Source organism: Camelus ferus, chromosome 16 (assembly GCF_009834535.1).
Source record: "Camelus ferus isolate YT-003-E chromosome 16, BCGSAC_Cfer_1.0, whole genome shotgun sequence".
Lineage (NCBI taxonomy): Eukaryota > Metazoa > Chordata > Mammalia > Artiodactyla > Camelidae > Camelus > Camelus ferus.
This window is the reverse complement of record NC_045711.1, coordinates 16,891,823-16,915,032: the sequence shown is the minus strand read 5'-3', so window position 1 is coordinate 16,915,032 and position 23,210 is coordinate 16,891,823.

Here is a 23,210-nt window from a genome sequence, read left to right as displayed (position 1 = left end):
ATACGTACTAACAACAACTAATATTTATTTAGCTCTAACTATGTGCTCAGACTGTGTTAAGCACTTTCTCCCTCTTAATCCTCACACACACACACAAAAACCCTCTGAGGTAGGTAAATGTTTTCTGGAAGGAAACCTCGGTGAGCCGGGGCCACTTCCATGGGAACAAAGGCTGTTTTCAAACACTGTTAAGAGACTGTTTCTATCTTGGGCTTTTCAGTGACCTGAATTGTCCATGTGTGGAGGGGGGAAAAAAGCAAGTGAGAGACAGAAAGAGGGGAAAAAAAAGAAAGAAAGAAAGAAAGAAAGGAAGAAAGGAGGAAAAATTCTGGGAGAAGCTCTTCTTTTAATGCATCGGTTAATGAATCAATTTTGGGTGATGCACAGACACTTGTGTCTCTATAATTAGGGAGAAAAGCAGGTCTTTGTGCTTCTGGAGCGTGTTCCGATCCTGGAAGGCGCAGGCCTTTGCAGCTCAAATTCCCCTTTTCTCCCCGAGAGCCGTCGGTCCGTAGGCATTTCAGTGTTGAATAAACAGGCCTGCACGTTGTGTGCCCGGCTCGGGACACCCTGCTGAGAGCATGTCCTTAATGACAACAATGCCACACATTTATTCTACGCTGACCCCACTGACCCCCAAAAGTTTGTTCCCTCAACTGGGTCTCCTTGGCCCTTTCATGGGCCTGAATTCCCTACACAAAGGCCTTGTCACACCCAAAGGCCTCTCGAAACCAGACTGGGATGGGAGAGAGGGGGAGTGGGAAGAAACTGAAAATAGCCAAGCCTTGATCTTCCACCTAAAAGAAAGTGGGGGCGTTTGCACATCAGGCCATCCGCACGCAGTTCAGCTTCCTCTCCTCCACCCCCACCCCCGGCTCGACACATTCTTGCCTGGAGTCCTGAGAACCGGGGCCCACGACACCCTCTGCAGGGGCTGGTGGGTTAGCTTCCCGCTGGGAAGAAGGCTCTCTTCTCTTCCTTACATTCGTAATTATCAAAATTTTAAATGTTTATATTCCAAGTGGGAGGCTCTGGCCTTCGGGGGGAGGAGGGAAGGGCCCTTCTGTCATTCCAGAGCGCGTGCTATTCACTGACAAGCCTCCCCACCCTCGTCCTGCCCCCACGCGGCTGTTTATTTTTGTCCTGCTGAGGCCGGACTTCAAGGAAGAATGACATCACGGCTGTGAAGAAATATTTTGTTCGGTGCTTTTCCTCGTCTTTTATTGATCGAATGCTTCTCGGCCACTCACAGTCCGCAGGTGTGGAAATGGAACTGGGGGCGAAGTGAGTTATTTCCAAAAGGAGTCCGTGCTCCGCCGGCCTCTTGCTTTCCTTTCTGTTGTTAGTTTTCTCTCTTCAAACCCAGTGCCACGAGACCTTTCCCCCAAGGACGAGGAAAGCAGATAAAGAGCTTGGAGGGTACGATTGTGTTTTTCCACATGTCTCACTGAAGGAAAACAAAATTAGCTCAACAGGTGCATGATTTTATTAGCCCCCCTACGTGGACTGCGGTAGATTCACTTCCGGCTCCTGTCACACGTTAACCTCGACAGCCTTTGACTCCAGGAGTCGTCTCTGAAGATGTGTAACAACGGTGCTGGGGGTTTGTGACATTTGGGAGAACCTGTAGAAGATACGAATTATAGGTTGAAGGCTGCCTGGTTGATGGAAGTGGTTCTGTTTTAATCAAGATAAATTTAACTGTTTAAAGAGAGAGATTCAGTGACATCTAGTACATTCACAATATTGTCAGCCACCGCCTCTGTCTAGTTCCAAAATATTTTCATTACCCCAAAATAAAATCCCGTATGATTAAGCAGTTGAACCCCACCATCCACCCCTACCCACAAGGTCCTGGTAATTTCCGATCTGATTTCTGTGTCTATGGATTTATCTATCCTGACTATTTCATATAAATGAAATCACATAATATGTGACCATTTGTGTCTGGATTCTTTCACTTAATGTTTTCAAGATTCATCCGTGCTGTAGGAACTATCAGTATTTCATTCCTTTTTATGGCCAAATAATATTCCATAATGTGTGTATCTATTTGCCTGTCAATGGCTATTTGGCTTGTTTCTGCCTTCTGGCGGTTGGGCTGTTTCGACTTTGGGGTATTGTTTTCCGCTATTGTGACTAGCCATCTATGGACATTTCTGCAGAAGTATTTTTTTTGAGTAATTATTTTCAGTTCTTTGGAATACACAGCTAGGAGTGGAATTGCTGGGTCATATGACAATTCTACGTTTACCTTTGTAAGGAACCGTGACACTGTTCTCCACGGTGGGTGAGCCATTCTGCATTTCCACCCACACCGTTTAAGGGAGGCCTGACTTTCCTGGATCCTCACCAGCACTCGTTACTCGGGGGTTTTTGTCACAGACAGCCTAGGGTTGGTCAGCGGCTCCTGTGGTTTTGATGTGTGTCTCCCTAGTGACTAACGGTGTTGAGCGCCTTTTTCATGGGCTTGTTGGTCATATGATGGTCGTAGGAGGAATGCCTATTCAAGTTGTTTGTCCGTTTTTCAATTGGGTTGCTTGTATTTTGTTCTTGAATTGTAGGAATTCCATATAAATTCTGGATACTAAACTTTTGTCAGACGTCTGATTTGTAAATATTTTTCTCATTCTGTAGGTTGCCTTTTCACTTTCTTCATAAGGTCCTCTGTTGTACAAAACTTCCAAACTTAATTTTTTTATGGAAGTACAGTTGATTTACAATGTTTTAGGTGGACAGCAAAGTGATTCAGTTATACACATACATCTATACCTTCTTTTCCATGTTCTTTCCCATTATAGGTTATTACAAGATGTTGAATGTAGTTCCCTGGGCTGGACAGCAGTTCCTTGTTGTTCACCTGTTTTGTATATAGTAGTTCGTAGCTGGTAATCCCAAATTCCAAATTCACCCCCCTCTCTTCCCCTTTGGTAACCATAAATTTGTTTTCTATCTCTTTGAGTCTATTTCTGGTTTGTAAATAAATTTGTTTGTATCATTTTGTAAGATTCCACATAAAAGTGATATATGATATTTGTCTTAGTCTGACTTCGCTTCGTATGATAATCTCTAGGTCCATCCATGTTGCTGCAAATGGCATTATTTCATTCTTTTTTAAGGCTGAGTAATATTCCACTGTATATACATACCACATCTTCTTTATTCATGGACATTTAGGTTGCTTCCTTGTCTTAACTATTATAAATAGTGCTGCTGCGAACACTGGGGTGCAAGTATCTTTTCAAATTAGAGTTTTTGTCTTTGAATATGTGCCCAGGAGTGAGATTGTTGGATCATATAGTAAAAAGTTCTTAATTCTAATAAGGTTAATTTCTCTTTCTTTTCTTTTGTTGTTTGGTCTTGGTATCCTTGTTGAAAATCAATCAGCAGTGGATGCATGGGTTTATTTCTGGACTCTCAGTTCTATTGCATTTGTCTATATGTCTGTCCTTATGCTGGTACCACACTGTTTTGATTGCTGTAGCTCTGTGTTAAGTTTTGAATCAGAAAGTGTGAGTTTTTGGAATTGTCCTTTTTTTTTCTTTAAGATTGTTTTGGCTATTTAGGGCCCTTTGCAATTCCATATGAATTTGAGGATAGACTTTTCCATTTATGCAAAAAAGACCATTGGAATTTGGATAGGGATTGCATTAAGTCTGCAGAATCCGTTGGTTAATCTTGTCTTCACAAAATAGTAAGTCTTCCAATCTGTGAACAAAGGATGTATTTCCATTTATTGAGGTCTTCTTTAATTTTCTTCAGCAACATCTATCATTTTCAACGTACAGGCAGACCTCAGAGATCCTGTGGGTACAGTTCAAGACCACTGCAATGAAGCGGCTGTAGCAATAAAGTGAGTCACACGCAGTTTTTGCTTTCCCTGTGCATAGAAAAGTTATATTTACACTGTACTATAGTCTAGTAAGTGTGCAACAGCATTATGTCTAAAAAGATGCCCACCCCTCAATTTAAAAATACTTATTGCTAAAAAATGCTAACCATCATCTGAGCCTTCAGCGAGGTGTCGTAGCAACACCGAGCACAGATCACCATAACAAATATAATAGTAATGGAAGCCTTTGGAATATTGAGAGAGTTACCAAAATGTGGCACAGAGACATAAAGGGAGCAAATGCTGTTGGAAAAATGACACCGATAGGCTTTCTTGACACAGGGTTGCCACAAACTTTCAGTTTGCTTAAAAAACAAACATTAGTATCTTTGAAGTGCAGTGAAGTGAAGGGCAATAAGCAAGGCCTCCTGTGAAGCCCCTGACCTCCCTGGTTGAGTTTATTCACAGTCATTTTATTATTTTGTGTGCTGTGGTAAATAAAATTGTTTCCTCTTTGTTGGAGAATAATTCCTTTCCATAGTGTTCATTGCTGATGCATTGAAACAAAGTTCATTTTTGTGTGTGTTGATCTTATACCTTAAATGTTTGCTGCATTTATTAGCTCTGGCGGTTGTGTGCATGTGCGTGTGCGTGTGTGTGCGTGTGTGTGCGCGTGCATTCTTTAGGACTTTCTCTGTATATGATCATGTCCTTCGAGTACACAGAGAGCTTACATCTTACTTTCTAATTTGGATGGCTCATTTCTTTCTCTTGAGTTTTGAGCTCTTCTTCCACCCTGTTTTGGATTTGGATTTACTCATTTACTTTTCTTGGAAATAATTTTCCCTCCCTTTGTTATATGGACCAAATTTTCTTGACTTTTTTTCTTTAGTGATCTGAGAATTTTTCATCATGATTTTATTCTACCGATATTAATAACAGCGTCTGTTTCCCTCAACATAGCAACATAAAGACCGTGGCAGTGGCTGCTCACTTCCCCTTCTGAAGGATGAGATGTGAAGTCCTCTGCTTATAACTCTTTATTTATTGTCCCCACTACCTCCTAGTTGCATGAATAATCTTGTGATTTTCACATCAAGAATATGTTTTAAATAATAAAATCAATATCACATAACTTTGAGCTTTGTGCAAATTTATAATCGTACTAAACCTCCTATTAAAGATTTAATTATTTCTCTGATTTTTGTTGCTCGCCATTATTTTTTTAATATCCTGTCTCATCTCTTGATTTCTTGGTTCTCATATATTTCTCAGTAATTTTTAAGCACTCTGAGAATTTAACTCAACAAAGAATTGTCTAGCCTTTGACAGGAGCTAAGAATCGCGGTAAGCTTTGTCCACGGAGAGGGACATTTTGGTGCCCATGATGGTGGTTATTGCATCTTGGATGTAGGGGTGACACGCTTGAACCTTAGCATTCTTATGTGTCGAACAAGATGTTAAAGAAAAACAGAGCTACAGGTTGGATGCACCATGTTACATGCCTGAGACTGGGTGCCTGTCGTTCTCATACTAATTCTAGTTTAACTGATCATAAAGTTCTTCATCAGACTTTCTTTGCAAAACTCTGGACATTATTCTATTTAGTATCACAGAGGACAGGTTTTATGCCAAACCAGTTTTTCCTATAGTCCATCTTTGTCTGATTCTTCTTCAAAATTAGGGGGAAAAAATATGGAATAGGACTGTGACTGAATTTAGGTTTGTTACTTCTCCTGGCAATTACTAAACCCTCTGGCCTCCAATAAAAATTTAAAAATTCTTTCTCTGTTTCCTCTTTGGTCAGGTTTTCTATTTGGGTAACTACACATACTATGAGATACACAAGGAGCATCTGGAGTCTGTTTATAGTTCTACCGAAGCCACGCTGTGGTCACACACGCTTCAGAGTTTCAGTGGCTGAGGTTTTGCTTCTTCCTCTGAAGAAGAGTCTCCAAATGGTTCCCATCACAGCAAAAATTCAGATGCTCAGAGCGCTTCTCTTCTGATGGTTCTGCAGCCTCCATGTGTGACACCCGGGGTGGCCTTGCGGGCAAAGCGTGACCACAGAGAACTTTCCTGGCTCGTCAGCACTTGACCACAGCCATCTGCTCACTGGCCAGAACTGGTCACCAGCCTCAGCCTGGGAAGCACATGGACATTTGATGAACGCCAGGGAAGAAGGTCATCCCCACCCTGGGATGACATGCTTTAGTTTCAGAGATGTGGCCTCCTTTGACAAGGTAGGGAAGAACCAGAGAGTGTCCCAGGAGGCCTGGGGTCAGGTGTCTTGGACTTGTCTCCACCTCAGAAGCTTCTTGTGTCTATGAGTTTCTCTCTCTGCTCAAGTTTTTATTTTAAGTCACAGGGACATTTACTGTCCTCTGGAGCACCAAGCCCCTCCTTCCCCCTCACTGGCCCCGAAGCCGGCCCGGGCGGCAGGGTCAGGGCGGCAGGATCGCGGCCTCCAGCTCCCCGGCCTCCAGCCCCCCAGCCTCCAGCTCCGTGGCCTCCAGCTCCCCTGCCTCCAGCTCCGCGGCCTCCAGCTCCCCCGGCCTCCAGCTCCCCGGCCTCCAGCTCCACGGCCTCCAGCTCCCCCCGCCCTCCAGCCCCCCGGCCTCCAGCCCCGTGGCCTCCAGCTCCGTGGCCTCCAGCTCCACGGCCTCCAACTCCCCGGCCTCCAGCTCCCCCGGCCTCCAGCTCCCCTGCCCCTGCCGCGCCCCTCGTTCGGCGGCGGAGGTCTCCGCGGCCCTGGCACCGCGCGCCGACGTGGAAGCAGCAGGGACGGTGGGAGCCGGCGCCCCTGGGTAACGCCAGCGGTGAAGTTCAGTTCGCCAACGACTAAGGGACCCGCGGGCAACAGACACGCTGTTTGCTAAAGAAACACTTTCAGCGAATCTCGTCTGCTTCCCTTTGGCTCTGTGTTTGGTGGCAATCAGGGTTTGCCTTCTCAACAATGTGCCACCGACGGAAAACATCTGTCTTTACAAAATAAAGCCAGCGAGAGAGCCCCTGTGTTTGTAACCATAATTTTGCATAGTTCTCGTAACAGTGACTTCAGGACCCTTTCTCACAGGGTCGTCCGCCCCTGCACTTCGTGTCCCCGCATTACCCCCAGGTCCTCCGCCCGGGGAGAGCCTCCTTCGGCTCATTTATGTGCCTGAATTTTTCATGTCCATCCTGAGCAGCACGTGTCACAAGACGCCTGTGCCTCGCTTTTGGTTTTCTAGGCAAAAATCGCTGACTTTGATCGACTCTTCCACGGCCAGCAAGACACCACAGCTTTTGTTGCCAGCCCAAGTCATTAAAAAAAAGAGAGTTTTAAGACAGTGAAATAATGGTCTGGATTTTCACTCTTGAAAATCTGTTTACTCATCCATTTCGCATTGCACTCACCACTTGGGGTACAGAGACCGTTTTATGACACCAGTGGAACCTCAACTCAGGTTATAATTCACATCCAGGTGGAAAAATGATGGATGCCATGCCTGGTCTTCCTTTGCTCAACCTGAGAAGACTATTTCTCACTCAGAACTTGCTTCCTACCTTTAGCCCTGGATTGTCTGTTCCTTTGCCATCAACTCTTGATCCTTGAGGGGGAAAAAGGGGAAACTTTATGGCTGGACTTAGAGAGGCTGGACTTAATTTAAAAGCAAGTTCTCTGAAGCCACCCGAGACTCCAGGTTGCCTGTTTCCACCTTCCGGGATTTCTCACCTGGGATCTCTTATCCCTTCATGGGATCCTTGGCCCCAGCGAGCCCCACCACACAGACCAGGTTGGTGCCCGTCCTGAGCCCTTCAGCCTGATGGCCCTCTTCCCGTTGCCCTGGGTTCTTATGGAGCTCTCCCCTTCTCTGGGGCTCCCCTCCCGCCTCGTGCCGCTCTCGTCTGTCTCTGCTCCTCAAACATACCTGCAGCCACTTGTCACTGGAGCTAATCCAGAGTGTCCATCATTGCTGACACCTGCAGGATGGCTTTCTTTGCTCTTCACCTACAGGGGGACCCAATACCAATTTATATTCAAAACAACACAGCTTCCCCTTGGTGCCCACCGTAACGCTCAGACCACGCAGAGCTCGGTGCCGGCAGGCAGGTAGGTGGGGGGGATGCTGTTGGCCAGACGTCCCCTCCCTCCCCGTTCCCAGGGGCTCCATGGAAGCAGATCTTGTGGGAAACCAAACCATAGTGGGGTAACGGGGGAGATAACTGAGTGGAGGAGGCGTGCTTCAAATTCTCTGCCCATTAAGTTCTGTAGGCAGCACCTTCCATCTCTTGTGCTCAGGTCATTTTTGACCCAATATTCAGCAAATGGCGGTGACTGTTACACTCAGACAAAATAGCACCCTGGTCTTTGGACTGAAACTAGGATAAATCAACAATTAAGGGAAACTAGTGCCCTAGGTTGAAAATTAGCCAACACATCATTGTCTGCTTTGTGCAAAGCTCTGTCTCAGGACCAAAGGCATATAAAACACTGTAAAACATGTGCCATCTCCTTTTAGGACGCATGTGCTCGGCTGAGGAGCTGTTTATGGAGGAAAACGCTTTTGATGCAAGCCCATGATGATAATTTTCTAGTATTTGAAATTTGTGGGACTAAAAAGATAAGATCTGTTTTCGGAAAGAATAGAAGCTGCTTAGGGAGAATCGAAATAATTCAATCCTTTAAAAGAAAAAAAAAAAAAAAAAAAAACAGACAACTTGGACGCACACCCACCGAAAGTCAGTGAAGAAGAAAAACAGACCTGCCCTCCAGAACGCAGCTGGTGAGGGTGGCGGGACCTGCCCTGTGGGCTGGGTCAAACATACACATAAAGCTTCAACCCGGTGACACCGAAGGAAGTCTGGCATCAGATGACTTCTGGCATCAGATGACTTCGCAGCTTCATGGAGATCATGCGTTTGCTCCTCCAATTGCTAACAGGTGGGGTGGGTGCTGGTCAGCTTCCTTCCTGGCCAGACTATCAACAGAGTCAAATTATGCAGAGTGTGGGACTGGACGAGCTGTTGGTATTGACAGTGAGATCAGAGAAAGAGATTTTTAGTTGTAAAAGTGGTTGGCTTGAGCAGATCTCAGTTCTCTGTTAACCGGACACTGTCGAGGATAAGGAAGAGGCTATGAGAATGTGTGGTTCACCCTGGGAGGTGCTGGACGGTGGTGGGGGGGGTTGTATGTCAGGCAAAGGACAGGAGGACCTGAGGGACAGACAGCACATGTGTCACTGACACAGAAGAATCTCAGACGCCACCAATCCAGGCCAATCTCTGTCATCTATGGATAAAAGGGCGAACTGGCTGAAACAGCTAGAGTGTAACAAACTCTGGAAAAGTGTCCGGGGGCGATGGTGGCACTGCTGGTCCCAGAGTAAGAGCACAAATGAGCACGTTTCTGTGTTAGTGCAGCCTGTTTGGTGAGAGGAAGTGGGTGAGACTGGCGGCTGGATGGCTTATCCAGTCGGACAATGAGGCGAGGGAGGGGAAATTTAGTAACAAGGGGCTCTTCACAAACATGCGCCTGCAGACATAGTAAACAATCTTATGGTTGCCGGGGAAGAGGGGTGGGAAGGGACAGATCTGGGGGTTTGAGATGTGCAAATGTTAGCCACTATGTATAAAAATAGCTATCAAAAAATCTCTTCTGTACAGCACAGGGAACTGTGTTCAATATCTTGTAATAACCTTTAATGAAAAAGAATATGAAAATGTGTACATGTGTGTGTACGCATGACTGGGACGTTGTCTGTACAGCAGAAACTGACACAGTGTAACTGACTGCGCTTCAATAAAAAATAAGTGCCTGTAAGATGATAAAGGAGAATGAGGGGTGGAGAAAGAAACCTTCCAGAAGCAGTTTTTCATCCACTGGAAATCAGAGGAAGGGGGAGAGAGAGAGGGAGGGAGCGAGGGGGAGAGAGAGAGACTTCTTTAGGACTAGTTGAGTATTCACGTATTTGGGGACAATGTAACATGTCTGGTGTGCAGGGGTGTTCACCCTAAATATGTGCACTGAGACATATACAGATTCTGGGAGGATGTAGAGATGAACCCAAGCAAGACAGCATAGCCTGTCGTGCATTTTGCACCAGGAACTTTTGTCATGAAACAAACAAACAAACAAACTAGATTTCTCGTCAATCAACAGCATTGAGATAGTTTGACAAAACAGAAAAGAAAGTCTTTTCCTCGTGTTATTTGAAGTGAAGAGGAAAGTCAGTCTCCCTACCGTTCTCTCCCACGTTGTCAGTTCATCGATTTTCCTTCACATCTGACGGGCTCACAGTAAGTCGTTCCTCATAGTAGCTGGAGGTTATACGCATTATAAGCTTTTAAAATATTAATTTAGTTACTAGGGCTGTATTCAAAGACTTTTTTTCCCCCTCTTTGAAGACTCTTTGGATCATGTAGTCTAATAAAATCTTTTGTGTTTTTTCCCCTCCTCTAAATCAGTGGTAAACTTGGAAAAAAAAAAAAAAAAAGAAGGATTCCTTCATTTGCTTTTGTAACTTTTTAGAACTAAATTTCTTTTGTGATTTGCTCAGGCAAACTTCTTTACTCTCACAATAAGGCTTTTCTCTAAGGAAACAAAAACAATAAAAATAACTTTTAAAATGTTACATGCAAGACATTGAAAATGAGATCTTTAAAAGGAGCAAGGATCTGGGACACACAGAACACAATTCGTCCCAGGCCATTTGCATCATAAAATGTAATTCATCAGCCATTATATCTGCTTGGTTCTCCAACTGATGGACACTGATTGGAATAACCAGGGGACATTGCTATTCATGGCGGGTAATGAGCAAATTTCTGAGGCTCTCTGCCCCTCACGGGTCAGGCAAAGGACTGGAATTCCCCAAAACTCAGACACCTAAACAACACCACCACCACCACCACCTTGCAAAAAAACCAACCCCCCCCCCCAAATACTCTCTCCTTTAGTCCCAGTGTTATTTGAATTTAGGGAGCCTTGTCATAGCTCTCTGGTCCTTTGATACAGAATGTATCTTACAAAAGAGTTCAGACACACCCTTCTACACACCGAACAAAATGGAATAGTGGAATCTGAACGAGAAAGATAATCCTAGAAGAACTGAAAGGATTGAGCTCAAAGTCTAACTGGTCCTTGAAAAACTTAAATCCTCAGAAGATTAAACAGAGTTGCTAGTTCATTCTCAACATGGTAGTTTGCCTGAATTAACTACGCTTCTCCCCTCTTCTGACCGTTGGCTGAATATCTAGACTGTCTAAAGGCTCAGACTGCAGCTCTTCAGAGAAAGACTCTAGAATTCTGGCAGAACTGAACGGGAGGTGCAGGGACTTCTGTGTCCACGCATCTAATTCTGAGGTTTGCTCAGTTTGGCTTATGTAAACGTCTAGTCTTTCCTGTAGCTGAAGGTTATTTCTGTGGATGTCCATTAAATTTTCACCTTTTCAACCTTATTTTAAAGAGTTAATTTCACAGCATGGGGCTGAAGGTTAAGAGGCAATGGTTCTCTGATACCTTGCATGTAGACTGACTTCCAGGAGCATGTATTTTTATTCCTGGTTCTGATGAACTACCATGAAAAAAGTATCAAAAAATATTTTTAATGCATTTTAGTTCTTTAGGTAGAAAAATTCTCCATCTATAGTTGCTAGGGCAAAAATCTGATGAGGATAAAGTAAAATATGGCCTTAAATGATGCCAAAATCAAAGAAAGAGTTACTTGATCTTTCGGGGGGATTTTGCAAACCTTCTAAGGTTTAACTAAGTATCTGGTTGAATGAAATTTAGTTAAAGAACAAGTCATTTCAAAAAATAGCTTGACTCATTTTGCATTTTGAATGACTAATAAAAATTCTCAAGGGCGTGACTTTGAGAAAACTCAGATGTATCCATGCCACGTTGCGCAAGTTATGTTTTCACAATCGGAGATTTTTCTTCCTCCCCAAGTTTTCTTTCAAGGATTTAAAATTTTTTTTTAAGTTGAGGTACAGTCGATTTACAGCTGTGCTAGCTTCCGGTGCACAGCACGTGGTTCGGTCACACATGCGTGTATCCTCTTCAGAACAGGCTCTCGCCCGGTACTGGGTACAGCTCCCTGTGCTGAACAGTACGACCTTGTTGTTTACCTATTTTATGTACAGTGGCTTGCATCTGCTAATCCAGAATTCTCAATCTATCCCTCCCCACCCCTTTTCCCCCTGGTAACCAGAAATTTATTTTTTGTGTCTGAGAGTCTGTCTCCATTCTGTAAATAAGTTCATTTTGTCCTTTTTTTTTTTTTTCCCATTAGATTCTACATATAAGTGAGATCATTTGGTACTTTTCTTTCTTTAAGGGTTTTTAAATCAAAGGGTTTTTCTTTCTCTGGTTTCTGTGTTAGTATCTGATCCTTAAAAATGAAAGTTAGCCCTTCTTCTGCACATTGAAAGCTTACCCCCTTACAGCATTGACTGAGAAGGCCCCCAAAGATTGTTTCTACGTAGAGATGAGTGCTGCGAATGCTCCTAGATTTGTTTTTGTCATTATGCAAAGGAGAACATAAAAGAGACAAGTGGGTCTTCAGTGCTGTGGGACATTTATTGATCTCAATAAGCCTTGTAGGGGGATGAGCTTCAAATGAGAAGTCGTCCTCGGAAGGTGCACGGGCTGTCATGACCAGATGCTCCGGAACACGTGAATTAATCTTGCATTACTGCGTGGATGATTGATGTCTGCACTCTGAAAGCACAGGGGCCCCTGTGAAATTCCTGAGGTCCAGTGCTAGGCGGACAATGATAACTCTGGTGCCACTGGTTTTGCTGTGAATTGGGTTCATGTTGCAATCTGTGTGGTGTCAGCATGAATGCTCTAACAAGACCCTGCACTGTTTCAGAGAAACCAGCAAGCCTCTTCTCCCTTTAGGCAACACAGTCTCAACCAGCTAAGAGAGAAACGCTCCAGTGGTGAACTTTATCCTTCTGTGTACACCACCTGCGTCTCCGGCGTACAAATCAGGGCACCAAACTTCCCAGCGGAGTATCTTTCATCAGTACTCATTGTCATGGAGAGGCCAGATTCATTTCTACACCCATCAAGAGTTTCTGGGCTGAAGAGAAAATCCAGATCTAGCTTGTTTAAGCAAAGAAGAGAATTTACTGGGTCAGAGAATTGGAAGTGTAGATGTAAGTCGAGCTTCAGGCAAGGCTGGAACCAGGACTCCAACTACTTCTGTAGAACAGCACCTGCCTGCCCTGCTCTGTGTTGACGTCATTCACTCACAATGTGGCCACGAAGATGACCACGGGCAGCTCTGGCTTCCGTGTTGTCAGTCTGGTTATCCTCATGGAAGGAGAATGCTCCCTCCCCAGCACTCCCAGCAAGAGGGCCACGACTGACTGGCTCAGCTCAGGCCTGTGTCACGCCTGGGAGGGGGGAAGAAAGGAGAGTACAGGGGACCATGTGCTTGGGGTGTGACCCACTTGGGTCTCATAGACAGAGTATTTCCCCAAATGGATGCCACTCTAGAAAGAAGAAAGTCCCATTACTGAGCTTCCAATTGCAGGGACCTTTGTATCATATTCAATTTATTCCTTTTCAGCTTTTAATAAAACAGTGATGAAATCTCAGTCTAGAGGAATCTGTTAGTTTGCAAAGAGGGACATTTGCGTAGGCCGTGTTTTCTGACAAAGTCTAATATAGTTCAAAAGTAACAATATTTGTTCCCTTTTAAAATACGTATCAGTTTGTTTTTAGACTTTAAAGCACTTGGAAGAAAAAAACCATAAATATCTCTCAAATTAACCTGGGGTAAAAGGGAATTAGCATAAATGTCGAATTAAGCATTTCTACTCACAAAACAGAACGAAACATTTGTTTTGGTAGGAAGTGATATTTCAAGCCCGCTATCTGGGCACGAAGGATGCTCTCTGTCACTCTGGTCATTGATGGTCTCTTAAGTAGACAAAATTAGGGGAAAATGTATATGATATATAACCTAAGATACTTCATGGCTTTGTATTAAAATCTATAATTCTAAGTTGAGTCTAATTAAAAAAAAATTGTGTTTTATGTTTTTTTTTTTTAAATGTTTTCATTAAATAGCTACTTTCTTTCTTCAACACTGAGAATCCTGGGTCTCAAGGACACAGGGGATGATCGACTCGGAACACCCCGTTAGGACTCATATAGCTTACTACATGGCACACAGACACCAGCCTCAGAATAACAGCACTAGCATCGTAGCCGTCAATTTACGTTTTCTGAAAAGAGCTATAAAAATTAGTTTTGTATATGATCTCAACATTTCTTCTCCAATTCTTAAAAAAAATTTAATATGTTTTATTTAACCCAGTGTATCCAAACTATCATCATTTTTGCTTGTGATCATTATACAATTATGAATGAAATGGTTAAAAATAATTGATAAATTTTAATAAATTAAAACATTATTTAAAAATATTTATAAATTAATTACATCTGTACCTTTTCTGACTTCCCATCTTTTATGCTTAGCTCTGCTGGTAACTGTATGTTCCTTGGGTCATTAGGTTGGCTGAAGCTGGTTCTTAGCTGATTCCTCAGGAAGAACGTTTGGGAGCAAAATTCCTTGAGTCCTCAACAATTCACCAATGGAGGGTCTGTATCCTTTACTCTTAAAAGCAGATTTACTAGATATAAAATCTCTGGTTCACAGTTTCTTTCTTTGAGTCAGTTCACGCATCTTATTCCATTTTAATTCTGGCATAAACTGTCGCTGTCAGCCATCAGATAATCTAATTTTCTTTGTCTTATACGTGCTTTGCCTAGAGTCCAAGTGACAGTTTTAAACTGAGCTGAGATTCATATAACATAAAATAAACTGCCTTAAAGTGGCATTTAGCGCACTTGCCGTGCCGTGCGTCACGATCACGTCTCTGTAGCTCCAAAGCATCTTCATCCCCCGAAGGAACGCCCCATACCCTTGCAGTCGTCAGCTCCCATTTCGTCTTCCCCGCTGCCCACGGCCACCGCCACTCCGTTTTGTCTCTATGGATTTATCTATGCTGGATATTTTATGTGAACGGAGCCATACAGTACGCGATGTGTTCTGCCTGATGGCTCTCACTGAACGTAATGTTTTTGACGTTCACGTGGTGGCCTGTGTTCATTCTTCATTCCTTTTGTGGCCAAATATATTCCATTGCACGAATATAACACAATTGGTGGATCCATTCATCGGTCAAGGGATGTTTGGGTTGTGTCCACCTTTTGCTGTTGTGAATGGTGCTGTTATGGGCATTCACGTGTGAACATCTGAGTCCCTGTTTAAGGTTCTTTCAGGCATATGACTAGGGGTAGCATTCCTGGCTTAGGTGGTAACTGTTGGTGTGTTCAGACCATTTAAGTTGAATGTATCCAATGGTATGTCTGCTTTTAGGCGTACCATTTATTTGTTTTCTCTTTATTCCTTTTGCTTTCCTTCCCATCATTCCCCCATTTCCTTTCTTCTTTTATGATGTTTGAACATTTTAAAATCCTCCCATCTAATTTATCCATTGTGGCTCACGGGAAACCAGCTACTTTTGTGGGGTCAGTCTCAAGGATCCATCACAGTCTGCCCCAAAGAAAAAGCGTCAGGGTCCAGAGCGCGCGGAGGGAGGAATTTGTTTGGTTTGGACTTCATTCACCATGTCAAGAGATCCGCTCATTCTCTTTCTAAGTGGCCCTTCAAGCCTGAACTCAAAATAGGAAAGGCCATCCTTCAGATAATGACCTGCCTGCGCAAGCGCTTAGTGACTCGAGTCTGTTGCCTTTTTACTGTGGTGCCCGTGTTTGGACTGCGGGCAGATCGATCCTGTTCAGTGCATCTGACAAACAAAGGGGGAGGGCCCAGCTCTAGACGGGGAGAGGCTTCCCGGTGATGGACGTGGCACCGCCCGCATCTTCAAGGCGGCCGGGACGTCTGCAAAGGGAGGGGAGAGAGGGGAGAGGAGCGCCAGCGTAGGGGTCCTGGGTGGGTGGCCCGGGATGAACTGTGGGGCATACTGTCCTTGCAGGTCGGAGTGCGGATGCCAGCCCTGACCCACTTCATTCTGGCGGCGGAATTACAGAGGCTTTGTGGAAAGCGGCAGGGGCAGGGTTGGTTACAGAGCTTTCAGGTGAAAAAGAACACAGCGCAGGTTCCTAAGACCAATGATGCTTCTCATTTCCACTTTCCAACGACTGAATCTGCTTCTCAAAGCCTCAGGGGAGGGCAGGTGGCTGCACGCAGTTCCCAGTCCAGGTCCCGGTTTGTGGGATCTGTTCTATCTCCGCACCAGTCGTACCAGGAGGTACAGGACCTTAGCAGGCACCTCTCTTTCTGTCCTTGTTACTTGACCCTCTTGTTCTCTGACTGGACACAGACCATGCAAACCTGCAGCCGCCAGCCGGCATCACCACCCCCTCCCCGCCTGTCTCCTCCTCCACCTGCCACGCAGCTCTTCTCTTCCCGGGAGGCACTGCCCTGCTTTCTACCCGCGTGCTCTGCGGGCTTCTCAGGCTCTGTGTGGATGTAGAGATGGGTCAGGGCTAGAGGGTGGCAGTGACAGGGCAGGAGACAGGGCGTGAGAGAGGCAGAAGCAGCCGCCGGGAGCAGCCCTGGGGGGACAGAGGAGAGCACCTGCTTCGTGTTCTCAGCAATATTCACCCCCCACCTGCCTGTGACTCAGGGCACCTGCTACCATTTTCCATGCCCTCTTGTTTTCAGGATACAAAGTTCAACCATGGGCCGAAGGTGGTGTGGGATTTCTCTTCATTCAAATCCTTCTGCTCTAGGATAACGCCAGTTCTTGCACACTTCAGGCATCCCCAGGGGAGCACTCAATGCTCCTCGTAGGTATTTTTGAGAAAAAGGAGGGAGTATTTGATGTTCAGTGATCGCAACTCTGCATCTTAGATCTACAGATGGGACGGGAACCTTCCCCCTCACCCCCCGACTTGCAAGGTTCACTTTGGAGAAGATTCTCACTGTGAGAAGCAGACATCTTATCATGGCCCTTGGGAGCCACGTAAGCCCGGGGAAGGCAGAGAGAGAGCATTGCACGGGCTACACGTTTGAAAGGATCTCTGTGGGAGGGAGGGGGTGTGACACGCTGGCAAGGAGAACTGCTTGACCGCTGGGGCGGGGGGAGCCTCTGTCAGAAGTCACAAGCTTGGGAAACTGAAAGGTGGGTGTCAGTCTCTTGATGAAGGAGGAATAAAACCCACATGTGCGCACTGTCACTTGTGTGTTAGCTGTGTATCTCTGCATCACACACAGGCCCCCGGACTGAGAGGCTCAGCACCATAATACACGCATCACCTCACACGGCGTCTGTGGCGCCGGCTGGCGAGCAGCGCGGCTGGGCCGCTCTGGCTCGAGGTCCCTCCTGAGATGGCAGCGGATGCCGGCCATCTGAAGGCTTGCCTGGGGCTGCAGGAGTCTTTTCCAAGATCACTCACTCACGTGGCTGGCGATTTGGTAGGGGTGTTGGTGGGAGGCTCCGAGGTCCCCTCCATTTGGGCCTTTCCACAAGGCTGCTTGGACGTCCTTCTGACATGGTGTGATTCCAGAGAAAAAGGCGGAAACTGCGATGCCCTTTCTTAACTACCCTCAGAAGTGACGCACCGTCACCGCCTCCACACGCTCGTGGTCACAGAAGACTAGCCCGGACCCAGTGCACGAGGAGAGGACACATGACTACCGGTGGTGAAGATTACAGGGGACCATCCTGGAGGCTGCTACCAAAATATGCCAGGTCCTCTGTATCATTTCTTTTCGTTCTCACCTACCTTGTGGTGACACACAGAAGAATAAAGCACAGAAGTTGCTAAGTGACAGAGCTAGGATTGAAACTCAGGGCCATCTCCTCCAAAGTCCCTGCTCTGCCCGCTGCACAGGGAGCGTCTGGGCAGGTGGCTGTGTGTACATCGATGGGGACTCTGGAGGAGGGACAGGAGGCGTCAGGAGTCCCAGTGCAGCTTGGCTCTCCAGGGCCAGCCAACGCCTGAACAGGGACTTGCTCCCAAGGCTAGTCGTACACATCCATTTGCCGTTTGAGCCCATGTAACGCAGAGGAAACAACGTGTGCGGCTGGCTTGGAGATAAGCTGCATGTGGATGTGTGGCAGCGCTGAGGAAGATAGCTTCCATCAAATCGCGTGTAGGACTAGAGTGGGGCTGGGGTGGGGACCCCACCTGAATCCAGGTGTGTCATCTTACCGGTAGCAATTGAAGGAGCCGGTCCAGTGCTGCCCAGGGTGTGACGCATACGAAACCTGTGTCTCAGAGCGCCCCCTGCGGTGCAAAGCTTGCATCCAGAGCAGCCTTGAAACGGCCGCACCCTCTCCCCTCCCTGTCTGGACGCCTCTGAAGTGAGGCTGGTCTGGAAAGCACTTGACCCCTCTCTTCTGACGGTTCTCATTTGGAAAGCTCGGTGAATTGTGACGCATCTGGTTAGCTGCCTGGGAAAACAGCACACACGCCTGAAGTGTCCCGTGGAGCACGCCTAGCTGCGAGCGGCTGGCCTGAACCGGCTGGGGGCCCCCTGACCTTCCTGAGGTGCCAGTGGAGCTGAGGCTCTGTTACCTGCCTTTAGCTTTAGAGAAAATATTCTTTAAGTGGAAACAGATGGAAAGGGCAAATGGCAAACCCAAAGCTCCAAAGCTCTTCCTCCCCATTAGCCAAGGCTAAAAGGCAGACCTGGAAATCCCTTTTCAAGAGCTGCCAACGACACAAGCTCATTTCTGCGTAGTGCGAGTTCTTCCAGGCACACGCTTGATTTCATTTTTTTGTCTGAATTTCTGATGTAAAGGGACCCAGTTGCAACTTTTAACTTGGCCAGCGTCTGACTAGGCAGGCAGCTGGATTCTGAAGCCCCCATCAGTGGAATGTGTCCTTTTCATCTTTGCTCTCTCAATCTACTTTTTATTTGCCTGCATAAAGGGGGAGAGGGTCCCTTTAATGCCGTGCGGATGAAAGCCACAAGAAAGCGGGAAAGCAGAGAGCGTGTCCTGGGCCCTGAGGGGTAGACGGAGCCAGGCGTTCAAGGCGGTGCTTTTCAGCAGAGAAAGGCGCGTTGCCAGTTTGGACAATCACAGACAAGACAACTGTGGTTTCACTTGCGTTTGTGGAGGACGATCCCATTGTGCAGAGAGAGATTTCGGCACTGACAGATTAAGACTGATGTGCGTCTGTGACCCACAGGCAGACAGATGATTATGACATCCATGGGAAAACAAATCGCTTGAATGTGGTTTTAAAGCCGTTCACCGCTGGCCGGGACCGTCCCCAGAACCGCCACGCATGGCGTGAAGCAGAGCGCTGGCCTGTTTTCCCGCTTTCTCCAAATTTTTTTATCGGAAGCTGAGAACGCGGGGCCCCGGGCGCGCTGCGTCGCCGACCCCGTGTGATTCCTCTCCCGCCACCTGCCGTGGGGTTGATTTCAGGGTGGCCCCTTGTCTGGCTGTGTCCCATCACCCCAGTCACTGCTTTTAAGGCCAGCCGAAGGCGTGATTCATCCCCCTTCTTGCTCAGTTGAGGAATGTGGTTTGTTTTTTTTCCACGTTACATCAGCGATACGCACGGTGAGAATTTTATTCAGGTGGACAGAGCGCCCCGTCTGCCTCCTTAAGTTCCTAAGTTGAGCTGAATGGAGTGAGATCGTTTTCCCTGGGGAGAAACCGGGACGCCTTCACATTTTGTCCTGAGCTTTCAACATCGACCCATTTCATAGACGGGCAAACAGAGACTTGTGAGACCTGCGACGTGAGGTCTGTGTCCACAACCCAGAGGGAAGTTCCTAGTAGTAAACATCCAGGAAAATTTCCTGACATCCTGTGAATGAGCTGGAAGCCTGAGGCTAAATGGAAAGCCAAGCCCTTAGAACTTCTGCCTTTCATTCACATAAAGCAGAAGCGGCTTTGACGTCTGTGTGGCCCTGGGGAGACCTCGCGCTCCTGAGCAGAGCTTTAAAGTACTGTTGGATGTGCTCCATTGAGTCTTAAGATTTGGGCAACGTTTTCCCCCAACTCAACACCCTGAGAACCACGCTCACAAACTCCAGGCTGCTCTGCGTCTTGCCTCGCCTTCCCGTTAGCCTTATTCACAAGCTCAAGGAAACACGCCACACCGAAGGATGTAGACTGCAAACAGAAGTCTGGGGGTGGGGGGCGCCCTGGAGAGGCCCGAGCCTTCCCACATTCCCGTATTTCCAGATTTGGGGTCCTGTGCTCAGAGCTCGAACTCTCTCAAATGTGCTGCTCCCATCGGCACGCCCTTTTGAGCAGCGAGATTTGTTGCTGGATAATTCTAAACGCCCATCGCCTGCTAACAAAGCCACCCTACTTAGACATGGACAGATGAGGTTGAAAATGGGTGGTTCGGGCGGATTTCATGAGGCCTAATAAATCTTCAGTAAATTGCAGCTCGTCCCCCGCGTCTCCCCTCGTGTGCGCTTTGTCTTGCTAATACACATTACGCCCTGGCTGGCTTCACACTTTCAGGCGTCTCGGAGGTGAGGCGCGTACAAAGCTGCAGATGTGGAAATGGAGGAGGCCTTTGCCCCGAGTGGTGCCCGTTGACATGAGCCCGGCCCACAGAAGAATTTCACTGCACTTCTCCCGTCTCAAAACAGCTCTCAACTTGCAACCTGGGAGCTTAAAGCAGCAAGAAGAGAGATGTGGGGAGAAAAACAGAGGAGGCCACTGTATCTCTGGGTAAAAGCTGTGCGTTTTCAGTTCGTTGGTGTAAAATATCCCCAGGGAGAGAAAGGGGTGTGTCCTTTTCCATCACAAGAGAATGCGGTTATAGGATTTAAAAATAATAGTACGCGTGGTAAGCGAGAAGCGAGGTACCTCCTCTGCCTACATTTTGGTGACTCACGTTCAGTTTCTTGTCTATGCTCTAAGAAATTTCTAAGCATGTGAAAGAAAAAGAAAAAAAATGCAGGATAAAGAATGGATTTCTTTAACGTCCTCTCGTAACTAACTCCAAATGTGACTCACCTCCAAACACTTTTCTAACTTGATCAGAAGATGAATCACGACCACGTGGAAACACGGGAAAGATAAAACACAGCGGCTGTTAGGACAAAAACCCATCGATGGAGCGCTGCCCGCTCAGTGGGACAAATATAATATTAACCAATGAGCCATCACACGTCTCCTATCAGATTGGCACAAACTTAGAAGCTGACTAATTCCCAGTATTATCAAAGATGCAAGGAAACGGATATGTTCTTTCCATCCCGGTGGGACTAAATGCTTTTGGACAGCAGCATGGCTGCTCCCCCAGTGAAAGGCCTTTGACTCAGCGACTCCCTCGTTGGGGTTTATCTCGTTGATGGAATGTGCACAGTCCTACCGAGAGCCAGAATGTCTGTCGCAGACATTAGTAATTGGAAAAAAAGGGGGGACATCAGGATTTGCATAAATAAGCGACAGTTTAAATAAAATAGAGCATTTCTGTGAGACAGAGCCTTGTGCCTGTGTTAAGAATACGAACAGTCCCCAGCTTGCAAGGGTTCAACTTAAGATTTTTTACTTTCAGATGGTGCAAAAGTGATACTCATTCAGCAGGAACTGTGCTTTGAATTTTGAATTTTGGGCTAGCGACACACAGTACAATCCTCTCTCGTGACGCGGGGCCGGCGGCCCCGGCTCCCAGCCAGCCCTGCAGCCACCAGGGTGGACCATCCTCACACTCACGGCCTCGCTGGGCCCAGACGGGGGTTCTGTTTTTCACTTTCGGTGTAGCAGTCAACCCAGTCCATGAGATATTCAACACTTTATTACCAAATAGGCTTGGCGTTCGATGATTGTGCCCAACTGTAGGCTTCTGTACGTGTCCTGAGCACATGTAAGGCAGGCGAGGCTAAGCTGTGATGTGCGGAAGGTTAGGGGAATTCAGTGCGCTTTTGACTTAGGATACTTTCAAGTCAGGATGCGTTGATTGGGACATAACCTGGCTGGAAGTAGAGGAAGGTCTGTGAAGTACAACCGGGGGAAATTTGTAAAGGTGCCCAGGATAATAAATGCTAAGGACTTCTACTCCCCATCTCTACCTCGACATGCTCAGAACTGAACCCTGAACCTCATCCTCCCCCAAACCTCTTCTAAATCTGCTGTTGCCTTGACTTCTCCATCTCAGTAGATAACACCTCATCCTTCCACCTGCTCAAATCTGGATTCATGGAGGCATCGTCTACCATCGTTTGTCCAAAGCTTGGAAATACATGTACACACACACACACACACACACACACACACACACAGAGTTCTCTCCAACTGCAACTCATCTCCCGTCTGGACCAGAGTCAGGGCTTCCTCACCAGTTGCCCTACGTCCTCTCCTGGCCTCTCCACTCTGTTTTCTAACAACCAAATGTCTTAAAATCACGCAAATCAATTATGGCTCTCTCCTGCTTAAACCTGCCCCACAGCTCCACCAGGATTTAATGATCAAGTCCAAAATGGTTTCCATGAGCAGCTTACACCCTCCACGATTTGGCTTCTGCTTTCCCCTCAAGGTGCATCTCCCCAGACCTGCCCCATGATAACCTCGAGCCCCCCGGCCTTCTGTGTTCCTCACACGCGCCCTTCCTACCCTAGGGCCATCTCCAGATGCTCCTCCTGCCCCGTTTCTTGTCCTTCTAGCATCCCTCTTCCCACCCTACTTCTTAACCTCTGGGACTCAGATTAAAACTCTCATTGAATTTCGTGGCACCCTGCAATATCCTTTATAACAGGTATCACAATTTTAAAATGATTTATTCATTCACATAAATTTGTTTAATACTTGTCTTTCCCCAGAGAATAAATGCTTTCGAGGAGCAAGGATTGCATCCCTTGATAACTTCTGTAACTGGAACTCATCGCAGTGCTTAAACAGAGTTGAAACTCAATAAATATTTGTTGAATGAATAAATCAGACAAAGATTTGATGGCACCCGGAAAAGAAACGTCAAAGATGTGAGCAAGGTCTAAACCAGTGGTCCTCAAGTTGGGGTCTCCAGGTCAGTTTATAACGATGTTGCTGGTGCTTGTAAGGAAATAGTTTCATCTGTAAAATGGGAATAATTCCCGCCAAACAGGGTTATTGAGAGAACTAAACTGCAGCATATGTGAAAAAGCACAGTGCCCTGTAAACAACTGGTACTCAATAAATGTTCGTGTTCTTTCTCAGTCTCTGTTGCTCTCCAGAAACTATTGCGCCACTATTAAGGCAGCACCGAAAACAGACTGCTCAGGAAAGTGTTATCCACACTGAGGCTTGGAGGCGGGGGCGGAACTAAAGGCCTTCTCTTGACCAAAGCGGAAGACACAGGGTCTTTTCGAACTATTCCAACCCACGTCTCTGTTTGGAACAAACAAACAAACTTCCTTTGTTCTCTCTTTTCAACTGGATCGTAGCTTAA